Raw genomic sequence first — 9,474 nt, forward strand, 5'->3', positions numbered from 1 at the left:
TGCTACCCTTTTGTGTCAAGTTCCTACTCATTCTCTTAAAACCAAGCTCAGGAAAAATGTCCTCATTACCCTAGAAGTTAGTAGTGGGCCCCTTCTCAGGGCCCCAGTGGCTTGACACAGAGCCATGATCTTGAGAAATAATTTTGTATGAGGTTGTTTACACATCTGTCTTTCCCTTTATTCTTCAGGCTTCTTAGGGTGAGGAAGGCATTCCTCACCCTATACTCATAACTCTAGGAGCTAGCATGGCCCCTAGCACACTGGTGATGCTCACTGAATTCAAGCAAAGGAAGAAAGGAGGGGTGGAATTTCATCTCATTCCCCTGCCCTGACCTAACAACTCTGGGGCAGAAGGAGGGATAGTGGCAATTGGTGTAGGGTGGGGCACCCCTCGGAAGGAGGGGCACACGAGACAAAACATCAGGCACACATTAACTTCTCAGCACACACACAGACCTCCTCCCTTCCTCCAACCACTTCTAGAAACATCTTCTGATATACACCAGAGATCTCCCACATAAACTTAAGCATGCACTCCCTCCCCATAGGAAATCACTCAGAGCCCCATCCAGCTACTGTAGCCAGAGGCATGTCACTGTGCCATCACCATCATTCCCTGAATGCAAGATCTCTGGGATGTTCCTGTCTTAGATATTCTGCTTCCCTGGAACCAGACAGTTAATTTTATCATCAGCCCAAACACATCTCAATTACAAGGATTGGGGGATGCAGAGAAGGGCAAGGGAGATAAGAACACTTGATTTCAAATTATAATTCCCATTTTTAAAAGACAAAAATAATCATGTTGGGGAATGCCAGAATGACTTGCCTTTCAGCAGTTATTAATTTTAAAAATGTATATTGAAGCATTTCCTTTTTTCTGCAACCAATCTTGAGGCAACAGTATCTTTGATCCTCTTCCTATCATCCATGCCATGTCTCCATTGCCTTTGACCAGCACCTTGGCTGCTGCCTAGTTTAGCAGCAATTTCCCAGTCCTTTTCTCTCTTTATAAACTAACATTTAGTTTTGTAATTTTCTTTGCAACCTAAGTATTCGCCAACTACCTAGGATCAATTCAATTGATCCAATCTTATCTACCAATTGGATGGCAATTACATGGGAGTCCATTCAGATGACTATATTGAGGAAATGAACCCCCCAAATAATTTGTGTGTGGGTAGCAAGAGTTAAATGATAGCTTACTGTTCTTTATTAGCAAATGGCCCTCCAGCTTCTGGATATGATAAGGAGAATCAAGAGCTGATTGAAGAAAGCTGCTCGTGTGCACATAGAGACCCTTGACCTACCTGGGAGTGCTACCATGTGCTACCTGGGAGCACATGGCCACACATGCAGCTTCCAAAACAATCCATCACCTCTTCCAAAGGGAGGGAAGTAAGTCTCAATAAGGAAGTAAAACAGATCATTCTTTCAGTGAAGGATTTATTCAGCTATAACAAAATCAGTTAGCTCTATTGTTTGTCAAGCAGGAGAGATTCTGACAAGCCTACTTATCTCAACATAACAAAGCAAAAAATGCCACGAGGACAAACCAGTGGAAGGGAACGTATTTTAAACTCATTTTAAAACAGCAAAACGTGATTTCAAGAACAACATGTTTGGAACACGAGGACAGCCTCGCCTTCTCTGTCCACTCTAGAAATTTCATTCTGAGCAGCCTGCCCCAAAGGCACATGTAAGGACAATTGTGACACACGTTTTTTGAAAGAGAAAACACTCCAGCTTGGCACGGGGTAGACTCTAGGAAGGAGAAAACTGAGTTGGGGAAGAAGCCTTTACTGTGAGACATGGTAAGGTACAGAATGATTTTGGACTTCCCTGGTGGCACAGTGAATAGAAATCTGTCTGCCAACGCAGGAAACACAGGTTCGATACCTGGTCCAGGAAGACTCCACATGATGCAAAGCAACCAAGCCGGTGTGCCACAACTTCTGAGCCCACACTGTAGAGCCCATGAACTACAGCTCTTGAAGCCTGAACACCCTAGAGCTGCACACCACAACTACCAAGCTGGAGTGCTGCAACTACAGAAGCCCATGTGCCTGCAGCCTGTACTCCACCACAAGAGAAGCCATTGCAATAAGAAGCCTGCACAAGGCAATGAAGAGTAGCCCCTCACTCGCTGCAACAACTAGAAAAAGCCCTTGCAAAGCAATGAAGACCCAGTACAACAATAACAACAACAAAAAAGGATGTTTTTCAAACTCTCCACCTGCAGAACTAAAGTTGGCATCTCATTTTCAAGTGGCAATTAATTTATGCACATGTAAGAAAGAACAAAGTCTATTTGAATTCAGAGAGGAGTCACTTTTCTATGGAGAAATGAATTTCATGTAATTTCAATTTGTATTCACATAATCTAAAGTTAAACTCTTCTGAGGACAGATTACAGTCATATGAATTCTGCTTCAGGATGAAAGAAGGATGTTTCATGCCAAGACCATTTATGCCATATGATAACAGCCTTGCCAACAGCATGGCAGCAGCATGCAGGCTGGAAAGGTCCAACCAAGCCAAAGCATCTCTGCTGCTGCTGCTGCTGCTAAGTCGCTTCAGTCGTGTCCGACTCTGTGCGACCCCATAGACGGCAGCCCACCAGGCTCCCCCATCCCTGGGATTCTCCAGGCAAGAACACTGGAGTGGGTTGCCATTTCCTTCTCCAATGCATGAAAGTGAAAAGTGAAAGTGAAGTCGCTCAGTCGTGTCCAACTCTTCGCGACCCCATGGACTGCAGCCTACCAGGCTCCTCCATCCATGGGATTTTCCAGGCAAGAGTACTGGAGTGGGTTGCCATTGTCTTCTCTGAAAGCATCTCTAGGTCTGACAAAATGAAACATAGTTTCCTCCATGGCCTGTCTAGGTTTACACAAACCGGCTTTAAGACATCACTGTTCTGGGGCTTCCCTAATGGTTCAGTGGTAAAGAACTGGCCTGCCAATGTTGGAGACGTGAGTTCTATCCCTGATCTGGAAAGATCCCATATGTCATGGGACAACTAACCCCCTTTACCGCATCTACTGAGCCTGTGCTCTAGAGCCCTGGAGTTGCAACTACTGAAGCCCAAACACTCTAGAGTCTGTGCTCTACAACAAGAGAAGCCACAGTGATGAGAAGCCTGTGCACCACAGCTGGAGAGAGGTCTCCACTCACCACGACTAGAGAAAAGCCCAGGCAGCAAGGAAGACCCAGAACTACCAAATAAATTTTAAAAAGAAAGAAAGAAAGCATTTTCTTCCACTATTACATGCATACCCCTAGTTCAGTTGCTCAGTCGTGTCTGACTCTTTGCGACCCCATGGACGGCAGCACGCCAGGCTTCCCTTGTCTGTCACCAACTCCCGGTGTCTGCTCAAACTCATGTCCATTGAGTCAGTGATGCCATCCAACCATCTCATCCTCTGTCATCCCCTTCTCCACCTGTTTTCAATCTTTCCCAGCATCAGGGTCTTTTCCAATGAGTCAGTTCTTTGCATCAGGTGGCCAAAGTATTGGAGTTTCAGCTTCAGCATCAGTCTTCCAATGAATATTCAGGATTGATTGCCTTTAGGATGGACTGGTTTGATCTCCTTGCAGTCCAAGGAGACTCTTTTTGGGGGGACCCAACCCTACACATTTTATTCTCTTACCACAAAGAGGAAAAATATTCTATTTCTTTTAAAAATAAGTTGGCTCCCATACAAATAACTATTTTAAAATGTACAAATAAGGTTCAAGTGATAAAATCTAGCTCTGGGTCTGGCGGTTGAGGGAAGAGGAGATGGGGTGTCTTGGCAAAAGTTCCCAGAGTGCTGGTTGGTGGGGGCGCCAGAGGGTGGGGGTGCCGGAGGGACCCCCACACCGAAGGAGGTGGGGTGGTGGGACCCGCTCCAGGTCTCCAGCTCTAGCCCGGCTCAGGCCGCAGAGCTCACTCCAAGTCCGGCATAGCCCCAGGTGACCCAAGAGTCTTCTCCAACACCACAGTTCAAAAGCATCAATCCTTGGTGCTCAGCTTTCTTTATAGTCCAGCTCACACATCCATACATGACCACTGGAAAAACCATAGCTTTGACTAGACAGACCTATGTTGGCAAAGTAATGTCTCTGCTTTTTAATATGCTGTCTAGGTTGGTACTAGCTTTTCTTCCAAGGAGCAAGTGTCTTTTAATTTCATGGCTACAGTCACCATCTGCACTGCTTTTGGAGTCCCCCAAAATAAAGTCTGTCACTGTTTCCATTGTTTCCCCATCTATTTGCCATGAAGTGATGGGACCAGATGCCATGATCTTAGTTTTTTGAATGTTGAGTTCTAAGCCAGCTTTTTCACTCTCCTCTTTCATTTACATCAAGAGGCTCTTTAGTTCCTCTTCACTTTCTTCCATAAGGGTGGTGTCATCTGTATATCTGAGGTTATTGATATTCCTCCTGGCAATCTTGATTCCAGCTTGTGTTTTATCCAGCCTGGCATTTCACATGATGTACTCTGCATATAAGTTAAATAAGCTGGGTGACAATATACAGCCTCGACATACTCCTTTGCCAATTTGAAACCAGTCCATTGTTTCATGTCCAGTTCTAACTGTTGCTTCTTGACCTGCATACAGATTTCTCACGAGGCAGGTAAGGTGGTCTGGTATTCCCATCTCTACAATTTTTCCACAGTTTGTTGTGATCCATATAGTCAAAGGCTTTGGTGTAATCAATAAAGCAGAAGTAGATGTTTATCTGGAATTCTCTTGCTTTTTCTATGATACAGAGGATGTTAGAAATTTGATCTCTAGTTCCTCTGCCTTTTCTAAATCCAGGTTGAACATCTGGAAGTTCACGGTTCACGTACTCTTGAAGCCTAGCTTGGAGATTTTTGAGCATTACTGTGCTAGCATGTGAGGTGAGTGCAATTGTGCGGTAGTTTGAGCATTCTTTGGCATTGCCTTTCTTTGGGACTGGAATGAAAAATGACCTTTTCCAGTCCTGTGGCCACTGCTGAGTTTTCTAAATTTTCTGGCATATTGAGTGCAGCACTTTCACAGCATCATCTTTCAGGATTTGAAATAGCTCCACTGGAATTCCATCACCTCCACTAGCTTTGCTAGTAGTGATGCTTCCTAAGGCCCACTTGACTTTGCATTCCAGAATATCTGGCTCTAGGTGAGTGATCACACCGTGTGGTTATCTGGGTCATAAAGATCTTTATTGTATAGTTCTCCTTGCCACCTCTTCTTAATATCTTCTGCTTCTGTTAAGTCCATACCATTTCTGTCCTTTATTGTGCCCATCTTTGCATGAAATATTCCCTTGGTACACCCTTAGGAGGGTCACAAACAGTGAAAGTGAATGTCACTCCGTCGTGTCAGACTCTTTGTGACACCATGGACTATACAGTCCTTGGAAATCTCCAGGCCAGAATACTAGAGTGGATAGCCTTTCCCTTCTCTAGGGAATCTTCCCAACCCAGGGATTGAACCCAGGTCTCCCACATTGCAGGTGGATTCTTTGCCAGCTGAGCCATAAGGGAAGCTCCTTGTGGAGGAGGGTCACACTGTATATTAATGTGAACATCTCACTTGGCTCTTAGGTGTGATAACAATTTTATTTCATAGGATCTTATCATTACTTGCTGATAATTTATCATGTGCTATGTTTCAAGGTTCATTCAGATTGCTTCTGTTAAAGGATTGAAATATTCAATATCCAGCTGACGTAAAAGGCTTCTTTCTCAGTGACGAGGGCATGGTGGGTGGATACATGGTCCTGGTTTGAGATGATGCTCAGGCACCAGGTTAAGTGCTGGTGATTACACAGTACTGGTGATCTTTTAAACTGAAATTTAATGAATGTTTACTATGTGATAGACCATGCTATATAGGTATTAGGCTATTTCTTTCAACAACTCCTAGATCAGATGAGAAAACTGAGGCTTAGAGACACTGAGTCATTGTTCAAAGCCCTGCAGCAGCTTGTAAGTGATGGGGGCCACAGCTCATGCTTTTAACTTTTAACCATTAGATATTTCTCCTCTTTGGGTCTGAAAATTGGAGCAGCCTCTCTACTTTCTATTGCATGTTAGTTTTTTAGTGCTTTCATGTATAAATTCTTTCCATTTATATGCTCCTTGAGGTCATTAACTTCTTTCTAGAGGTTAAATATTATATTTACTTTGCTATCAATTTATAGGGGCTTCCCTGGTGGCTCAGCAGTAAAGAATCCACAAGCCAATACAGGAGATGTGGGTTTGATCCCTGGGTGGGGAAGATGCCTGGAGAAGGAAATGGAAACCCACTCCCAGTATTCCTTCCTGGGAAATCCCATGGACAGAGGAGCCTGGCAGGCTGCAGTCCATGGGGTCACAAAAGAGTCAGAGACAACTTAGTGGCTAATCAACAAAATTAGTTTGTAAGAGCTTCCATGTACAGCTAAAGTTGAAATAATCTGAATTAATGCCAAAGTTAATAGTTCAGATACCATCTTACGTCAAAACCATGTTACCTGTGAGGACACAGACAGCTGCCTTCAGGGGAGAACACCATGGTGTTCGCAGAAAAGCACCATCGTTGCCACCACCACCACCACCGCCCACCACTGTTGTGTCAACAGCAACTATCCATTCACTGAGCATTTATGTGCCAGGAACCACAGCCACCTGTTTTACACACCTTACCTCAAAACCTCACATTACACTAACACTTCAATTACACTTCACATTACACTGGAAAGTGAAGTCGCTCAGTCGTGTCCGACTCTTTGTGACCCCATGGACTGTAGCCTACCAGGCTCCTCAGTCCATGGAATTTTCCAGGCAAGCGTACTAGAGCAGAATTATTATCCTTCCTTTACAGCTAAAAAAAGGTTATGAAAGAAGATGGGTTCCAGATCTTCATGAAGCCTCCATTCTTTTCATAAGGAGATGGACCCTGGAGAAGCCATGTTAAAAATAAATTTTAAAAATGAAGATCCATGTTTGGTCTATAACCTGATATCTCCTCGGCAATTTGGGAGTATTCTTGGATTTAGGGAGACTAGGGTGAGATCCCATACCATAGCAGCTATTGCTATAGATATTGCAGTAGCTATTACTTGTAAATATCTGATCGGGCCACCCAAGATGGCTGTTCTCTTGCTCTATGTACATCTCCTGCTTGACCAGCACCTACTTCACCTACATTCTATTCACATGACTGACCTTCCTACATACTGGGTTGGCCAAAAAGTTTGTTCAGATATGTAGTGGAAAAACCTGAGGAACTTTTTGACCAGCCCAAATCTTAACCCTGACCCCACCTCAGCTGGTGACTGTTCTAATTGAAAAATTAGAACATCTCCACCTGATAGCTTCTCAAAGGGCTGGAGAGGGCCCTGTCCCTCTGTTAGTTTCCTTGGTAACTCATGAGCCCACCTGACATCAATTCCCCCTGTAATAAGTAGCCTCCTCCCTCCAGCTGAAGGCAAAGTCTGCGGCCATGTTCTGCCCTATCTGCCATCTGCTGCACACAGGGGAGTGTCACTCCAGGACCTCGCTTCAGACGTGTAAGTTCCCCATCCATGAAGCCATTGATGTCTCTGCCACTGACTTCAGGCTCTTTCTTCCATCTCAAAGCTGCCTTGTGCTGCCCAGGGGACAGAGAAAACTTCCGTGTGTGCTGAGATGCTGGGAAATAAGGATGGGGAATGGAAACCTGCAGGGGTGTCCACCAATGTTTGGGGCCTAAAAGTTCCAGGGGAACCCTGGAATCGCCGTCCGCTAGTATGTGGGGTCCTGGTGTGGTTGTCCTTGATGAGTGGGGTGCCAAGAGAGTACAGAGAGCTCATAGACACCCCTAAGGCTGTCGTGGAGATATTGGCTGCCATTATGTTACTGAATTAAGTCATAGAGACCCTGCTTAGGCCCTAACCTGGCCGAGGCTCTCTGTCTTGGCAAGGAGAATATTTTTTTCCACTCAGGTTTGAGTAGGTGAATAACAGAACTGAAGGTGAGATGGACACCGCACAGGCTTTATTCAGTGGCCAAAGAATAGAGAAGCAGGAACTAAGTTCACCTGGAGAAAGGGATTTAATTTTTAAAGACTAAAGGCAGAGGAGGAGTGAGGTCAATGACGGGGCATGTACGTGTGCTCAGTCTCTAAGTCCTGTCCAACTCTTTGCGACCCCACGGACGGTGGCCCGGCAGGCTCCTTTGTCCATGGGATTTCCCAGGTAAGAGTACTGGAGTGGGTAGCCATTTCCTTCTCCAGAGGATCTTCCCCATCCAAGGATCAAACCTGCATCTCCTGCTTGGCAGGCGAATTCTTTACTGCTATTCCACCTAGCAAGCCACCTGCCAAGCAGATGGGGAGGTGTACACATTAGTCTACCAGGGAAGGGGCAAGGCTTTCTCTATGCAGTGGGGTTCCACCCCCTTTTTATCCTATTCTGGTCTTTAATGTCCAATCATGGCCTTCGGTAGATGTGTCATTTAATACATGTAGTAAAATCAAGGTATAATGAGACTTGGAGTCTGTTAGAAGTAAGATTCGTCGCCATGTTGGTCCCAGCTGGTTGTCAGGGTTGTTTTTTTTGTTTGTAACTTTCTTCTCTCTGGACCCTTTAAGATTTATGTTAACTGCTGCTAAAGGTGGGGTGAGTGGTTGGCAGGTTTTGAGCAAAGGCCTGGAGCAGCTCTGGCAACAAAGTCTCCCTGTTGCACCTCCTCATTCTTGAGGGGCGCTAAGGGTGAAGGTCTGACTTCTGAAGCTGCTTTCCGTTGAACATCAGTGTGATTTTTCCCTGGATAGAGGAGCAATACTGTTTCCCGACTGGCCTAAAATAAGTCTGATTGTCACCCTGCTGCAGTCCCAGTTGCTGGTGCCCTTGTGTTAGTATGATCTGAAGTCTGATGGCTTCAAGCTATTTGCTAATGAAGTTGACAAGGCTGTTAAAGAGGCAAGGCCCCCAAAATAAGCAGGATAATAGCAATTAGTGCAACTAGAAATGGGAGAAGCCCAGTTAAGATGGAGAGGCTCTGTTTGACTATATTGCAGATGGAGCTTGGATCTGGACCCTGTGTGTTATGTCTATGTAACCACTGAGCTTGCTTGTATATCTTATTTATTTGAGTATCACACATGCATAGTTGCTTTACATTGTGTTGGTTTCTGCTGTACCCCAAAGTGAATCAGCCACATGTATACACATATCCTCTTCCTTGGATTTCCTTCCCATTTAGGTCACAACAGAGCATTGAATGGAGTTCCCTGTGCTATACAGTCAGTTATCATTAGTTACCTACTTTATACATAGTAGTGTATATAGGCCAATCCCAATCTCTCAACCTATCCCCCCTTCTTTCCTTAGTCTCCATATATTTGTTCTTTACATCTGTGTCTATTACTTTTTTGCAAATAAGTTCATCTATGCCATTTTTCTAGATTCCACATATATGCATTAATATACAATACATATTTTTCTCTTTCTGATTTATTTCACTCTGTATAACAGTTT

The sequence above is a fragment of the Bos mutus genome, chromosome 9, assembly GCF_027580195.1.
Source record: "Bos mutus isolate GX-2022 chromosome 9, NWIPB_WYAK_1.1, whole genome shotgun sequence".
Lineage (NCBI taxonomy): Eukaryota > Metazoa > Chordata > Mammalia > Artiodactyla > Bovidae > Bos > Bos mutus.